This window comes from Nicotiana tabacum, chromosome 9 (assembly GCF_000715075.1).
Source record: "Nicotiana tabacum cultivar K326 chromosome 9, ASM71507v2, whole genome shotgun sequence".
In the NCBI taxonomy this organism is placed as follows: Eukaryota; Viridiplantae; Streptophyta; class Magnoliopsida; order Solanales; family Solanaceae; genus Nicotiana; species Nicotiana tabacum.
Genome location: NC_134088.1, coordinates 22,626,838 through 22,645,284, shown reverse-complemented (window position 1 = coordinate 22,645,284; position 18,447 = coordinate 22,626,838).

Below are 18,447 nucleotides of genomic sequence, written 5' to 3'. Positions count from 1 at the left end.
GGCTCTTTTCCTTATTTGAGGTAAATTAAAGTGAATTTTAACTCCTAAATTATAGGATCTAATTCAATAAGGATATAATAATTAAAATTTAGTTGATTTCAAAATCCAAAATATTAGTAAAATAATTTAAATGACTATTTTGTCTAATGTGAAATCTAATTTCAAAGGGTAAAAAAGGCGAATGACATTTCGTTAAGGACGTTCGTGCTTTTAATATAATATCGATATAGATAGATAATTCGTAATTAATTATGGTGGATATTAATTTCGAAAATTAGAAATTAATTCCATAATTCGAAGCCTTGTTAATTAAATTTAGTGGTCTCTGCAGTGCCTAAATAAAAGGAAATAAAGGAATCATTTTTCTGGTGGAAAGGAAAACCCAACAGGTTTTGGAAAAGGATTTTAACCCTTAAAACTTGTGCTATAAATACATAAGGTTTTCCCCATAGAGGAGAGAGTCACGTTGGCCGAAATTTTCAGCCATGTTTTCCTAGAAATTTTGCCCACACGAAATTGTTATTTCCGGGTATTATTTGGGTAACACAGTAGAAGACCGTGGAACGTTCGAGGATCATAATTGTGCGGGTGATGGAGATTCCATTAAGACGTTATGGAACTGAAGGCTCACGTGATAGAAGAGATTTTATTTATTCACGCTTCAAGAGGTAACCCGTGAAACCTCATATATGCTAATTATCTAAATTACATGTGATTTTGATACTGGGATTGCTACCGCTGCTTATAATAATCCATCAAGAAGAAGGGTGAAGAGATATATGATGAATTCAACGTGAGGATTTAAATGCCTTGCCAGATTCAATAAGGTGTAGCTGAATTTGGAGGAACCAAGGAAGGCTGCTGCATGAGTTGCGAGGCAAATGTTGCCTGAGAAGGCCAGCAAGTTCTCTTGCTGTACGTACAGTATGAGCTACTGAACTCTTCATAACTCGCTGAGACCATGGATTTCATAAGTTGCTATTATGAGGACGAAACCAAATGGGGAATATATGTTTCGACTGCAAAAGATGTTGTGACAGATTATATTATATAAGTAATAGGGGTTGGAGATCAGTTTATAGATGTTGTGACAGGTTATATTATATACTCCCATAATAGGGTTGGAGTCTTGGAGATCAGTTTATTGTGTCACAACAGGATATTCTTCTAGAGGGACAACCTCAATTAATCTGACAGGTACGCTTATCTAAGTTCTCAGATGGGCAAAAGGTTTGGTTAAAATCTTTTTCTCTCGCGATAATCTCTATTTGCAACCCCAAGAATGAAGTTGCTGTAGAGGGTGGTGTATTTCAATGTGGTAAATGTACTACTTCAATTTTCCTCCTTGTTTATAGAGTTTTGCCTGCACTTCACTGTCCTCAGGAAAATTCATTTGTGCAAATCCCTCAGTATTACCGTTTTGGTGGCTGTGTCGGAATCAAGATTTTCACCAAGAGGATTAAAAATATAAACTCGTAAACATACAAAGAAGCCAGCAGGATCCAACATATAGTATATTTACCTATCTACACAGTACAATTTTCCAGTGAAGGAGTGTCAATTAACGGACAAATGTGGCTCTGCACTACACAGCGGGGAGCTTAGTGCACCGGCCTGCTTTTTTATCTAGACTGATTTACTTATTTCACTTGTTGTTGAGTGTTGTATCAAGCTTATAAACAGGAGTTTGTATTGTTCTTCCAGTATAATAGCATATTAACGATACCCAAAATTACTGTTTGTAAGTTAAAACCAAGAATACCATCTCCTAGAAGTGCGTTTTATTTGCATATCTTAATTTGGATTAGAATTGTCCCCCCACATTTTCAACAGTAGACATCTTAATTCGAGTATGTGCTTTTGTTTCTCATGCTAATTGAAAAGTTGAATATATATCTGAGCAACTGAACATGTTTAAAGCACTATAAAAGGCAAAGATGTTGAGAATATTAAGACTTATATTATTGAAGTAGAAACATCAGAAAAATCACAATGTAATGATCAATCAAACAGACGGTCACAATCTATCCTACTGAAGGACATCCTCATTGTGTTAAAGTCAAAGCTGATATAGAAATATTGTTGTGCCCAAACTCCAAGTATGCTAAAAGGCATCTTCTTACTTTCAGAAATTTGTATAGACAAGCAGAAATGATCAACGCGATCTTGTCGAAATAAATTGTCAGTACTAAACTCCATTTTAGCATTTTCAGAAAAATGATATGCTATTGTTGGAAGTCCTTTAAGATCCCGAGTGACAATTCCATAGTAACAAAGCTCTTCTGGCCTTGTGCTTATAAATTCTTCCAAAGTCGTACCAATCACAGATTTAATTTCTTCCTTCAGTTTGTTGTAATCTATCTCAGGCAAATAACTCGAAGTGGCCCAAGCATTCCACCTTGGTGATCAATGTCAAGAAACTTGTCCCCTACACTGATCTGCACCTTGAGAAAAAATTGACGAGCATCCAAAAATAAGACGCTTGAAAATCACTTGTGTTCCATTGCTTAACTCAAATGCCACAACTTGAGAAGCAAGATGTCCCCTAGACGTACGTACCTGTTGCATAAGAATAAGTATACTCACATCTCCTCGTGGAGACACCACATTTGCCTTTAAGAATCATAAGATCACAAACAGATGTCCCACAATACACATCTTCAACATATGATGAACCCAAAGTAACAAACTACCAGTGTCCATGGTAAGAATTTGTGGTACGGGGGGCGTACCAATCTTTAATGGAACGAGAAACTGAGAGGTATATCTGAAATTTATCGCCATCTTTTTCCATAAGATGTGAAATGCGAGTCTCTCATCTCTCATTCATTATTCTCACACCATCTTCAAGTGTGTGAATCATTTTTATGACTAGTCTCTCATGATGGTATGGGGAACTTGGTGTGGTTACAAAATTTTGTAACAATAGTAATACTACAAGAAGCAATTCCATCATTTTCAGAAATTAACAGGAGAGCTAGCTGTTGGTTATTTTTTTTGCCTTTCCTTTGGAAACTAGACAGGTAATTAAGAGAAATGGGGTGCATGGAGTCATATGGATAGTTTCTTCTTATAGATGCATTCTTAGTTTCTGATCTAATTAGACGCTTCTTTTTCTGTGAGTTAACTACTCATTCAACAACTTAGATACATAAGGTTTGAGTTCTTAATCTTGTCAGAACACACATTTTGCGAGTGCATATATAGATCATAAGACGTTGATGAAGTAAACATGATTATAAAATATTGAAGAAAAAAAGAGTATATCGAGAGAGCACAAAGGGCCCTTTTGGCTATAAAAAAAAATCACCTTTTCCCCGGAAAATTCATCTTTTTTCGGATTCAGTATTTAGTCATGAAAATTTCACTTGAAGTTGAATTTTCGAATTTTTCGAAAATTTTAAAAAGTACAAAAAACTATTTTTCAAAATTTTCACTTCAAATCAATAAAACAAAATAAAAAACAACTTCAAATTGTATTCGTGTCCAAATACTAACTCTAATTTTCAAATATCATTTTTACTTGAATTTATTTTTAATTTTTTTCTGAATTTTACAATTCTTATGTTCCAACGCCCACTTAGTAAAACAAGTGAAAAAGTTATTTTCTCTTTCCTATGAATACATGAAGTGATCATCTAAAATTTCTACAGTAATACTTTGAGTTCTTTTCATTTCTTAAATTACGTATATTTTCAACATTTTACATTCTTGGAGAGAGCTTGATTCCTTATGTACGAGTTTGATTTTTTTTTTATGAGATTATAACACGTACGTAAATTATTATTAATAACGTATCGATTTAGAAACCCTACTTATGCTAATCCCACATTAAATTATGTAACCTAACTTTTTACACTTGTTATATATCATTTGTTCTACCGGTTAATTTACTCTATTTTCAGGTCCAAAAAGAAAGCTTGTTCTGCAACGAGTGGACTCCGAATGTCATGAATCACTTGTGATGTAACCACCTGGCAGAGGCGGAGCTAGGGATTTAAGTGTGTGGGTTCTAAATTTTAAAATAAAACACTGCTTTCAGCGGATCCACAACCCTTACCATTGAACCAAGACCTCTTTTGGTACTGGATTCGGCAGTATATATTTATATAGAGTTAGTAAATATTTCAATACAAATACAGGATTTCGGGGAAAGTCACTGGGTTCGCCCGAACCCGCACCCACTATTGTAGTTCCGCCCCTGCCTGCGGGTTGAAAATATTTTGAAGGGGAACCTTAGCGTAACTGGTAAAGTTGTTGTCTAGTCACAGGTTCGAGCCGTGGAAATAACCTCTTGCAAAAATGCAGGGTAAGATTGCGTACAATAGATCTTGTGGTCTGGCCCTTTTCCGGACCCTACACATACCATGAAGACTTAGTGCAGCAAACTGCCCTTATATCAACTGCGGTAGAATGAGTCGCTTTAATTGTACTGCCAACAATAGAAGACCAAATTACAGAAAATACACTTTGTTGGTGCTTAATTAAATATTTGATCTTAAAATATAAGAAGTACTGTATCATATTACATGGATGTTTAGTGTAATTCACCCTTTGAGATTAGTAGTATATATTTCACAAGTAGGGGTGTTCATAAAAACTCGAAAAATCGAATCAAACCGAAAAACGAACCAAATCGACCAAAAAAATCGATATTTCTTAGGTTTGGTTTGACTTTGGTTTTGAATTTTAAAAATCGATCAAATTTGGTTTGGTTTTGGTTTTAATAAATAAATAACCGAAAACCCCCCGAACCAAACCGACTATAAAAGTAACTATTTAAATTTATTATTATACCTATATGTATGTATATTTTTATATGAAGTTTCTAAAATTTATATAAAGTTTCTAAAATTTTATGGTACATATTAGTCATTTATATTTTTAGTCTAGTTCTTTGCTATTATAATAATCTAATTCTTTGCCTTTACATTCTGGTTTGATTGGTTGTTTTCTTTTGCTAAGTACAAGAATTTATTTCATGTTAAAAATAATCAATTTTTTAATTGAGTACTTATATTATTCATCACAATTTGATTCAATTATGATCAATATATCTTGGTAAATGATAGATTTCTCAAATAACAATTGATTTAATAGTGTTACGTTGAAAATATAATCGCCGGAATATGCATTTGGTAGTGTGTGTTTCATATTTAAGAAAACCCCCCGATAAATAACCGAAAAATCGAAAAACCAACAAAAACCGAATCGATAAAAAATCGACATAATTGGTTTGATTTGGTTCCAATATTTGAAAAGTCGACTTACTTGGTTTGATTTTTTTTTTGGGAAAAATCGACCCAAACGGAAGTGTCACACCCCTTTTACGCCCCCCCGAAAAGACATGAATGTGTGTTATGGATGGTGGGTTAAAGAGTTTCTCCAATTAAAGTGACAAACTTGAATAGAGATTATTTTACTTACAGAGTCGCCACTTGGAATTGAGTTTTGGGGGTGTTCCAAGTCACTTTTTATTTGAATCCCTAGTCAAATGAAGGTTTGACTCTATTATTATTGGTCTACGAAAATAAAGTCCAAGTAAGGAATTCTGTTGACCAGAGAGAAGGTGTGAGGCATTCTCCGAGTCCCGTGGTTCTAGCACGGTCGCTTTATTTGACTATATTTGGCTTAATTATCTGATTTATTGCATGTTTGAAACCTATTGTGTATTTTTTACTTTTGAACCGCATTTAATATTTATGGAATTATTTCTGGAACAAGTCACGATGTCGTACACTTGTCATTTTGGTTCACATTGCAAACCGCGCCACATGAAATGCACCCGCGATTTACGACATATTTATTTTTATTACTATTAGAAGTTACGTTCGGGGCACATGAAATGCACACCCGAATTTGGATTTATTGATCGTGACCATGCCACGAAAACCGTACCCATGGTCACGGTGATTTATTATTAAATCACGCCTAAAGTACCTAAACCGTATCAAGCGTTGTAAGAACACAACATTATCCCTAGCTTAAAAAAAACATAAAGAAACAAAAATGTAGCAGCTTTAGGATGTGTAGAGAAATATAGAGCATTTAACAAGTAAAATTAACAAAGATAAATCAGTAAGATTACAGTATCCTTATCAAAGTTAAAGCTGCTTTGCTTTTCCTTTACACCAAAAAAAAGCTATTTAACTACACTAATCAGCACAAAAGAATGGTAATGGGCCTCACATGTGCATTATAGAAAAGATTAAAAGAAACAACATCAAGAGCAAACTTTTGGAGATCAACTTTTTAAATCAGAATAAGAAAATATCAACGTGAAATCCATGTTTAATGCAAGTAAACATATGAAACTAAAGTTTTAAGTAGCAAACCTTACCAAGTTTTAGTACTAAATTTCATCGAAACAGAACCCTCATTAACACATTAATGAAAACAGAAACTATCAAAATTAACGTGGCCAACGTAGTTTCGTTCATCTCACATTAACATAATTAAACAGGTAACTCAATGAAACACCGTTAAGGTTAGTCGAAGTTACGAAATTTATTTAAGAGTAGAAGAGAATGAACCTTTACAATTGCTTGACTGCTTCTTTCAAAATTCGAACAAGAGTGAACCTCTTACCGAAGCTTTTGCCGGTGAATCCGGACGGAACCGGCAACTCAAGACCTCAACGGCAACCTTGATCGGAGTTAGATCTAACCCGAAACTTATCCTCAATGTTTAATCCATCTCTGCTTTGTAATTTATTAAAGCTTTGGCAAAGAAAGTGATAGAGGACTGCGATGGTGGTCGCTGCTTTGGCGGAGAGGATTTGAGTCCTTGAAGGAGGCGGCAGTTTTTATTTTATTTTTTGTTTTAATTTTTTGGGTGAGGTGTGTGTTCTTCAGAGAAATAAAATGGATGAAACTCTGGGAGGAGACAGGCGTTGCTAGATTTTTCAAAGCGGGGGAGGGTTCTGTGATGTTCTCCTCCTTTTCTTTGTGTGTGTTATATGTGTCTTTTAATAGCTAAAAATGGGTATGGGGTTTATGATAGGGGACAAGCATGGGGGACACAGAGTGGGGAACAATGGAGAGTGGAATGAGGAACAAAGTGTAGGGAGACAAGCGTGGGGGACAAGTATGGGGGACAAAGGAAAGTAGAGTGGGGACGCGCCTGAGAAGATGTGAGCGGGATATATTCAAGCACGGTAAAAAATTAGGTACTCACAGCATGCCCCTCTTTGCTTGAAAACATTAAAAGTTTTCAGGCAAAGATAAAGTGAGCCGTGTGACTAAATTTTGACCATATCCATTACTCAAAAGAGGAAGAAAATAAAAGAAAAAGGTGCAACCGAGTCCTGATTTTGGACAGCCTACATATCTCGGGTTATAAGGGAATCAGGTCGCGTGTAGTTCAAGGAAAGTGATGGAATGATGAGTTGGAGAGTCGAGTGATGTTCCGTCGAGGCTCCGGTCTGTGGTCTTGCTATTACATCAAAATTGAAAGAAACTAAACAAGCCTATCAACTATGAGTTATAATATTCCTATCTATAAGTATTTTGAAGCTTGATCTTGAATCTTGACTGGTTGTTCATGCAAGCTCTGATCTGAACCTTGATGCTTGCTAGTTGTAAGTGCTAGTTCATTCTTCTACGGCTTCTTCTGAGCAAAACGGGAAATATGAAGCTCGTAACTTCAGTCATGTCTTGAATAGTCCGTATCCTTTCCATCTGCTTCTGCATGTGGATTCCCTTTCTTTTCCTTTTCTTTTCTTTATTTTGGATTGAGACTTTTTTTTTTGTTCATCTCGAACCTTGTGCCTCGAGGTAAAACCTGCTCAGACATCACAACAAAAAAATGAACGAAATTTTTCTGCCCCAGTTTTCACTAGGAAAATTTCGTGAGTTATTGTAACAAAATTCTAAACTACTTCTTTATTGAAAGCAAATAAATAAATAAATAACGGGAATGGTGTATCCTGAAAAGGTCATGATCCCAAAAGAATGTCTCAACTAAATATTGGTGTACCTTATGTTGGGAAAATGTGGCAAAGTAATGGGATACCCTATATTGGCAATGATATCAGGGTGTGGTGTACCATGAATTTAAGCTCAAATCAACTAGGGAATGAAGTATCCTATGTTGGATAACACAGCTAGGGATTGGTGTAGCCTATACTGGTAAGGAGATCGGGGATTGGTGTACCTTATACTGAAAAGGAAATGTAACCAGGGGTTGGTGCCCTGTATTACTGAAAAGGAAATATAACCAGGGATTGGTGCCCTGTAGAACTGAGAAGGAAATGTAACCAGGGGTTGGCGCCCTGTATTACTAAAAAGAAAATGTAACCAGGGGTTAGCGCCCTGTATTACTAAAAAGAAAATATAACCAGGAGTTGGCGCCCTGTATTACTGAAAAGGAAATGTAACCAAGGGTTGACGCCCTATATTACTGAAAAGGAAATGTAACCAAGGGTTGACGCCCTATATTACTGGGAAAAAGAATGTTGAATCCCCTTGGCGAAAAAGTTCTACCTGGGTTAAACTATGAAAAACAAGACTGGACAAAGAGTACTTCTACCCGGATTAAACCAAATTAAGCAAACCTGGGCGAAGAGTACTTCTACCTGGAAATATGAGCTGGATCCCCCTAGGCGAAAAGGTTCTAACTGGGTTAAGCTACGAAAAACAACCTGGGCGAAGAGTACTTATACACGTAACTATGAACTGGATCCCCCTAGGCGAAAAGGTTCTACCTAGGTTAAACTACGAAAAGCAACCTGAGCGAAGAGTACTTCTACCCGGAACTATGAACTTGATCCCCGTAGGCGAAAAGGTTCTACCTGGGTTAAGCTACGAAAAGCAACCTGAGCGAAGAGTACTTCTACCCGGAACTATGAGCTGAATCCCTCCTAGGCGAAAATGTTCTACCTGGGTTAAGCTACCTAAAACAGCCTGGGCGAAAAGTACTTCTACCCGGAACTATAAGCTGGATCCCCCTAGGCGAAAAAGGTTCTACCTGGGTTAAACTACGTAAAACATCCTGAGCGAAGAGTACTTCTACCCGGAACTATGAACTGGATCCCCCTAGGCGAAAAGGTTCTACCTGGGTTAAGCTACGAAAATAACCTGAGCGAAGAGTACTTCTACCCGGAACTATGAGCTGGATCCCTCTAGGCGAAATGGTTCTACCTGAGTTAAGCTACGTAAAACATCCTGAGCGAAGAGTACTTCTACCTGGAACTATGAACTGGATCCCCCTAGACGAAAAGGTTCTACCTGGGTTAAGCTACGAAAAACATCATGAGCGAAGAGTACTTCTACCCGGAACTATGAACTGGATCCCCCTAAGCGAAAAGGTTCTACCTGGGTTAAGCTACGAAAAGTAACCTGAGCGAAGAGTACTTCTACCCAGAACTATGAGCTGATCCCCCTAGGCGAAATGGTTCTACTTGAGTTAAACTACGTAAAACATCCTGAGCGAAGAGTACTTCTACCCGGAACTATGAACTGAATCCCCCTAGGCGAAATGGTTCTACCTGGGTTAAAAGCTACGAAAAAGAACAAGAGCGAAGAGTACTTCTACCCGGAACTATAAGCCGGATCCCCCTAGGCGAAAAAGGTTCTACCTTGGTTAAGCTACAAAAATGGGAGGTATGAACAGTAGTGATGCATGCTGCAAATAAAGGAAAATGGAGATTTTGACGAAACTTACCTCTGGTGACATTCGTCCTTTAAGAATCGCAATTCTGCACTGCTTTGATCCTGCTTCAAATAAAGAAAGATTCGTGAGTTTTTAAAGTGGTGGTCGGTTTGTGGCCTTGATGCCCTTAGTAGTTTGAATTCACCCCTCCGCTGTCGAAGAACTGATTTTGTCAGTGTGATGCCGAGGTTCCCGAATACTCTGTATCACTTTCTAGAGACATTGTCTTTCTGACGTTGCCCCTGGTTGTTTCATACCCGGATGTCCATGGTACTGCTAATCCTTGTCCCTAAGGCAAGGCAATTTTCCTTTAAAATCAAACTTAGTTGTCTTTCACCTAGAACCAATTTCTGTTTGTAGTGCTTATCAACTTTTCCCATGAAGCAAGTCTTGCTTAAGCGACATTTTCAGTTTCTTTGAGACACTTTGTCCGCCTTATCAAAAGAGATCACATATGGATTCCTGCCTTCGTCAAATGCCGTATATGCTCCAAATTATGCTCGGTATTACAGGAAAACTGTAGCCATTTTTGCAGCCATTTTTGCTTTGCTTTTGATGCAAGATTAGACCGAAAGGGAATCTAAGAAAAATTATGGAAAATAATAGAAGAGCAATTGGAAATAAAAAAGGAATTGTGTCTAAATAAAAGGTGTCCCTTTCGGGGAGAGAAATAAGGAGACTTATCTGGAGATATGTGCCGACTTCAATGAATCATGACATGTATTTTGGACTGCACGCCTGATCTGTCTGAGCTGTCTAACTCTCAAAATACGTCGCAAATATTTAATCTTGAAACTGTCTTAGTTGTGCTCATGCCGGAGCATGGAAGACCCTCATCCGGCTAGTAGCGCCCTTTGCGGGTTTTCACTAACTGACCTCTCTCATTTCTCTAATCATCGTCGCCTTACAATGCCCATACGGGTTTTCACCGATAAGACTCTCTCATTGTTTTTTTTTTTTACTAAGATACGACACGCGGAAGGTTGGCTGATGCCCCTGGCATGGGGACTTCAAGTATTCTCAAAGATCGATCAGAAGTTCTTAACAGGAAAAGGCGAAAGGAACCTTGAACTGAATTACAACCTTTGGAACTATTTCTACAGGAAAAACTATAAGATAAAAACAAACTTCTGCCCCAGTTTTGGAATATTGGGAATATGGATTTTTGTTGCAATGGGACCGAACCCAGGGTAAGGCTGCTTACGTATCCTTTCGGAATCAGGTCGGACGTAGTTCAATAAACTCAGAAAATTTGTTCAATGACTCAGCATTTTTTTTTGCAAGTACACATGTTCCAAAAAGTGGAAAACAAGGAAGAAGAAAAAAATATCTTAAAAGGGGTAACAAAAGGGTGACACTTGCTTGGAATAGCGAGCAATGGTAGCCTTCGTCATCTCGATCTAAGAAAATCATGCGCGAAATTTCCACCGTGGGTATATATCAGACATAATATCTTTTGACTGCATCTGCATTAATAGTCATGTCTGGTACCCGTCCTTCTTCATCTACCAAGTGCAAGGCCCCTTTTGGTAACACTTTCTTGATGATATAGGGTCCTTTCTAGTTTGGGGAAAACTTTCCTTTAGCTTCTACTTGGTGTGGAAGAACGCATTTCAGAATGAGTTGGCCTACCTCGAAGTACCTTGGACGCACTTTCTTGTTGTAAGCACGTGCCATTCTTTGCTGGTATAACTGGCCAAAACACACTGCTGCTAGCCGTTTCTCATCAATCAACATTAGTTGTTCTAATCGGGTCTTTACCCATTCTGCATCTTCAATCTCCGACTCCACAATGATCCGAAGAGAGGGAATTTCGACTTCAGCCGGTATTACAGCTTCTGTCCCATATACCAACAGATAAGGAGTTGCACCAATAGATGTGCGAGCAGTCGTGCGGTATCCCAGAAGAGCAAAAGGAACCTTTTCATGCCATTGTCTCGAGCCTTGGATCATTTTTCTAAGAATCTTCTTGATGTTCTTGTTCGCCGCTTCAACGGCTCCATTGGCTTTTGGCCGGTAAGAGGTAGAATGGTGATGCATAATTTTAAATTGCTCGCATACCTCCTTCATCAAATGACTATTGAGATTGGCTGCATTTTCAGTGATAATGGTATTTGGGATACCAAAGCGGCAAAGTCTACCACTGCTTTCTTGGTGACTGCTATGAAAGTGACGGCTTCCACCCACTTGGTAAAGTAATCAATTGCAACCAAAATGAATCTATGCCCATTTGAAGCCTTTGGCTCAATTGGCCCAATAACATCCATTCCCCAAACAACGAAAGGCCAAGGAGAGGACATAGGATGCAACTCTGAAGGTGGCGAGTGAATCAGGTCACCATGAATCTGGCATTAGTGACACTTGCGAACAAAACTGAAGCAATCTCGCTCCATTGTAAGCCAATAATACCCTGCCCGCAGAATCTTCTTTGCCAAAACATATCCATTCATGTGAGGTCCGCATACCCCCGAATGCACTTCACTCATGATCCGCTCAGCTTCTGTTGCATCTACGCATCTTAACAAGTTCAAATCTGGGGTCCTTTTGTACAAAATTTCCCCATTCAGGAAGAAACCTCTGGCGAGCCTCCTTATAGTTCTTTTTTGATATCCCTTGCCGTGCTCTGGGTATTCTCTCATTTTCAGGAATCGTTTTATGTCATGATATCATGGTTCACCATCTGGTTCTGTCTCAATTGTATTGCAATAACCGTGTTGATTCCGAACTTGGATTTCTAGTGGATCGATATGGGTGTTTCTCGGATAAGGGAGCATCGAGGCTAAAGTAGCCAAAGCATTGGCTAGCTCATTGTGAAACCTGGGAATGTACCTGAACTCGATGGATTTGAATCTTTTGCTCAAATCTTGTACACATTGTCTGTATGGAATAATCTTGATGTCTCGAGTCTCCCATTCACCTTGGGCTTGCCGGATAAGCAAGTTAGAATCTCCCATAACCAATAGTTCATGCACATCCAGATCGAGGGCCATTTTCAAAACCATGATACATGCTTCGTATTCTGCCGTATTATTGGTACAGAAGAACCGAAGCCGGGCTGTTGCAGGGTAATACTGTCCAATAGGTGAGATGAGTATTGCCCCGATCCCAACTCCTTTGTTATTGACAGCTCCATCAAAATACATTTTCCATATAGGGTTGTCGTCTGGAACTACTTCCTCTATTGAGTTGACCTCTTCGTCTGGGAAGTATATGGTAAGTGGCTTGTACTCATCAGCAACTGGATTCTCTTCCAAATGATCGGCCAAAGCCTGTGCTTTCATCGCAGTGCGAGTGACATAGACGATGTCGAACTCTGTGAGCAGGATTTGCCATTTTGCGAGCCTGCCGGTGGGCATTTGCTTTTGGAAAATATACTTCAGAGGATCCATTCTGGATATGAGGTAAGTAGTATAGGCCAAAAGATAATGTCTCAACTTCTGAGCAAAGCACAACATGTCCTTTCTAAAAGGGTGTACTTAACTTCATAATTTGTGAACTTCTTGCTCAAATAATATATTGCTTGTTCCTTTTTGCATGTCACATCATGTTGCCCCAGAACGCATCCAAAAGAATTATCCATCACCGATAGATATAAAAACAAAGGCCTACCAGGTTCAGGTGGGACCAGTACAAGGGATTTTGATAGATAATCTTTGATCCTGTCAAAAGCATTTTGGCAATCGTCTGTCCACTTGATTGCAACATCCTTTTTCAGTAACTTAAATATGGGCTCGCACGTGGTTGTGAGCTGAGCAATGAACCTACTGATGTAGTTCAACCTTCCGAGCAAACTCATAACCTCCTTTTTGTTCTTCAGGGGTGGCAGATCTCGAATGGACTTTATCTTAGATGGATCCAATTCGATGCCTCTCCGACTGACTATAAAACCGAGGAGTTTCCCAGATGGAACCCCAAACACACATTTGGCTGGATTGAGCTTAAGGTCATACCTTCGAAGCCGTTCGAAGAACTTTTTCAAATCATTCACGTGGTCAGCCTGTGTCTTTGATTTTATGATGACATCATCGACATATACTTCAATTTCTTTGTGCATCATGTCGTGAAAAATGGTGGTCATGGCCCTCATGCAAGTTGCCCCTGCATTCTTTAAATCGAATGGCATGACCCTGTAACAATAGGTACCCCACGGAGTGGTGAAAGCGGTCTTTTCTGCATTACCCTCATCCATTAGAATTTGGTGGTACCTAGCATAGCAATCCACGAACGACTGTATCTCATGCTTTGCGCAATTATCTACAAGAATATGGATGTTCGGCAAAGGAAAATTATCCTTCGGACTTGCTTTGTTCAGGTCTCTGTAGTCAACACAGACTCTAGTTTTTTCATCTTTCTTTGGCACGGGCACAACATTTGCCACCCAGGTGGTGTATCGTACAGCTCTGACAACATTGGCGCTCAATTGCTTCATTATTTCCTCTTTGATTTTATCACTCATGTCCGTTTTAAATTTACGTTGCTTCTATTGAACTGGTGGAAAAATCAGGATACGTACGAAGCTTATGAATAACTAAATCGGCGCTTAAACCCGGCATATCATCATAAGACCAAGCAAACACATCTCTATACTCAAATAAAAGTTGAATCAAGACATCTCTGGTTTTTTGTTCAGTGTGAATGCTTATCTTTGTTTCTCTAACTTCTTCATGACCTCCGATATTAATTGGCTCAGTTTCATTGAGGTTGGGCCTAGGCTTGTTTTCGAATTGTTCCAACTCTCTTTTTATTTCATCAAAAACCTTATCTTCATCATATTCGACCTCTTGATGCATTATTTCGAAATTAGACAGCTTTTTGAGATCTGGGCGTGAATTCCGCATGCATGTCATGTTATTAAAGCCGGCATTAACAAAACTGAAATGGAAATAAGATGGCAGGAATTAGGAAAAGGAAAATATACAAAATTTAATACGAAACTAAACTGCATTTCATTGAATTTTGAAAGGATAGAAGGGTTAACGTCAAAATAAAACAATCATACTAAGATATTTGGATTATAAACCTGAAAGTAACCCAAAGTACAAAAGAAAAAAGCTGCAAAAAGTCAACTACCAAGACTCCTTCCTTGTGGGGAGAGGAGTTGCTTCCCAGTTATTGAGCATGGTTTCTAGGCCAATTAGTTGCATATCGGCACGACTAGTGCCTTCACCCGCCTGGATCATGTTCACTTCAGAAAACATCTGGCTGAGGCCATGGAAAATTTCATCAATGTTTGCATGCGCCGAGGCATTTTGGCCATATTTGAATCGTGGCTCGACAAAAGTGTAAAAACTGTGAGGGATAGGTTGCTGCAAGACCCACCCGTGCTTTTTGCGGTGCTTGGCTTTGTCTTCGTATACTTGTGTTGTCCTGAAGCCTAAACCAAAAGTACCTCTGTTACTGAATGGGAAAATGGGTTCTGAAATTCCTTGCAATGATGCCCCCAAACCTTTTCCTGGCTCATAACCTTGTCTCATCATAAGTGCAGCCACCATTACAGATGTGGCGGAGAGACGCGGATGTAGAATGAGTTTTCCTTCCTCAACATGGTCCACAACAACCACTTCGAAAGCCTGATAGACAATAGACTCACATCCTTCCTTGGCCTCAATACATGGGATTAACGGGTCTTTATAAATGGATGACTCGTCTTCTCCGTGAACAATAATTTCTTGCATGTCGTGCTCGAATTTGAGCATCTGATGCAAGGTGGATGGCACAGCTTGGGCCGTATAGATCCATGGCCTTCCAAGAAGAAAGTTATAAGAAGTTTCCATGTCCACTACTTGGAAGACAATTTCAAAATCAACAGGCACAATCGTCATGGCGAGGTTGATCTCCCCAATGGTATCTCTCGCTGAGCCATCAAAAGCCCGGATGCGAACATTGCTGGGTCGGATCCTGTCTGTATTGATCTTCATACTATGCAAGGTAGAGAGGGGGCATACATCTACACTCGAGCCTCCATCAACCATGACTCGCTTCACATAATGCCCCTCACATTTGACAATCAAGTGCAAAGCCTTATTGTGACCTGATCCCTCCTCAGGAAGTTCATCATCAGTAAAGGAGATTTTGTTCACCTCAAAAAATCTATTGGCCATCTTCTCTAACTGATTCACGGCTGTATTCTCTGAGACATGCGCCTCGTTTAGGATTTTGATTAGTATACGGGCATGCTCTCCTGAGTGTATAAGCAGGGATAACAGAGAGATTTGGGCAGGAGTCTTTCTTAGCTGGTCAATGATTGAGTAATCCTGAACTTTCATCTTTTTCAAAAACTCCTCCGCCTCTTCTTCAGTGACTGGTTTCTTTATTGGCATTTGGCCTTCTCTGATTTGCTTAGCCTTCCTCAACTCTTCTGGAGAGTAACACCTCCCTGATCGAGTCAAACCTCCAGTTTCCCCCACTTCTTCTATGATTTCTTTACCTTTGTAGGTTACTACAGTTTTGTTGTAGTTCAAAGGGATGGTTTTCATATTTGTTATACGGGGTTGTGTGGCAGGCTTGATTATGATCGGCTCTATTATACCCGTAGTACCGCCCTGATTCTCCTTTGTGATGGGGTGACCTCCAAGGACATATAACTTTAGGCTTGGAGCATTGGAGCGAAACTCCAACCTCGAGATTTTTGGAACAAATAAAGTTGCCCTCTCTGAGCTCTGGGCACCTTTCACAACCAACGGTGCATCTAGGCTTGGACTTACTTCCAGTTTGGTTCCCTCTTGAATTGTTACCACTGTCATTTCTGCTCGACCAACCGTCTTGCATACATGATCTCGTCCAATCATTCCCAAAAAATGAACATCATTGTGTACTGGCAATGGGTTATTGGTCACATTAGGAGGTCCTCGCCATTCGTGACTACAATCAATTTTTCAACAATGAGTCTTTCTATGGCTCTTTTCAGGGTCCAACAGTCTTCAGTGCTATGCCCCAGAGCACCTGAATGGTATTCACATCTAGCATTTGCTTGAAATCCGTGCGAATCAGTATGCATATGGTGGGGAGCGATGGGTCCAATCACGCCCATCTGCTTCAACTTCTGGAACAGACTATAGTATGATTCAGCCAGTGGAGTAAATTTTTCCACCGGCCTCTGCTATCGACCATAATCCTGCCTAGGACGAGCATTGTAGGGTGCCCGAAAATTTTGCTGCTGAGGTCAGGGGAATCTTGGAGCTGGTGCCCGTACCTGTTGATTGGGAGGACTAGCATATGATTGAGCATTAAACACTGTATATTGTGGCGGTCCCACGGAGTACTGAGGAATTGGCGGGGGATAGTAATGTTGAGGGTAGCTGGATTGCCCCTGCTAAGCTTGCACATAAGGGTGTGATGCCCCTCTTTGAACTTCCCTGGATCCCGAAGTCATCATGGACCCTTCATCTCTCTTCTTTCTATTTGCCAAACTTCCCGACCCATTTTGGATAGCTTGGGTGGTGGCTTTGAGAGCAGCTTGACTTACAATTCTGCCAGTCTTGAGGCCATTTTCGACCATTTCTCCTATTTTGATCGCTTCTGCAAAAGGGTAGCCATTGCGGACATCATGTTCTGAAAGTAATCAGGCTCTTGGGCCTCCAGAAAAACAGTGATCAACTCGTGGTTATCCATGGGTGGCTTAACTCTAGCTGCTTGCTCCCTCCACTTGATTGCATACTCCCTAAAGCTTTCAGTCGGCTTTTTCTTCATATTGGACAGGGAATTGCGATCCGGCGCAATATCTATGTTGTATTGAAATTGTTTGACAAAGGCTTGGGCCATGTCATCCCAGATATGCCAGTGAGAGATATCTTGGTCAATGAACCATTCGGAGGCTACTCCCACAAGACTTTCTCCAAAATAAGCCATCAGCAATTCTTCTTTTCCACCTGCACCCCTCAGTTGGTTGCAGTACCTTTTCAAATGGGCGATAGGGTCACCGTGTCCATCATATTTCTCGAATTTTGGGGTCTTGAACCCTGGTGGCAAATGGATGTGAGGGAACATGCATAAATCACTGAACAAAATGCTTTTGTGACCCCCTAATCCTTGTATGTTCTTTATGTTCTGTTTAAGACTTTTCATTTTCCTGGCCATCTCATCCGACTCAACCGTCTTGGTAGGCTTTTCATTTTTCACTGGTGGCTCGTACTGAGGAGTATTGGAGAGTAGTATTGGCCATCATAAGCATGTGATGGTGGCTCGTTGATTGGCCTCGTCACAGGATGTGGAGGCGGGATTGTGTATGCCGGCGCGCCAGACACGACTAGAGGAGTGTTCCTGACCGGTGTGACTGGAGGTCGCACATTAGACGTACCAGGAGTAACGTGGAGGCTGTAGTTTGGCACATACCCTAGTGGTAGGATGTGGTCGCTCGTTGCATGGGGCGGTGGTTGAGTAGCCAGAGGTACGGTGGAAGTTTCCTCTGAGGGACCACGGGGTGGAGGCTGACCAGACACCCAAGCTTGATACACATCAGACAATTGCTGTCTCAATTTTCTTATTTCCTCCGACTCCTGTTCAACTGATTGACCTTGAGGGTCGTCACTGATCAACTCGATCTCATCATTGCTGGCCATCACTACCGCTCCCTTAGATCTAGTGAAGTAATGGTGTGTTGCCAGTTTCACCACAAACCAACCACCTTAAGCCTACTTAAAAGAGCTGAGACAGCAAACGTGTTAGGGTTAAGCATTTTATAGATATGAATCACACAAAATATGCCATGCTCCTATCATTGTCATTATTTCTAGCATGCTTTTGGAGGCTTCATGTTTCATTCCGGTTTTTTTTCCACTCACGCCTCATTTTGATCCC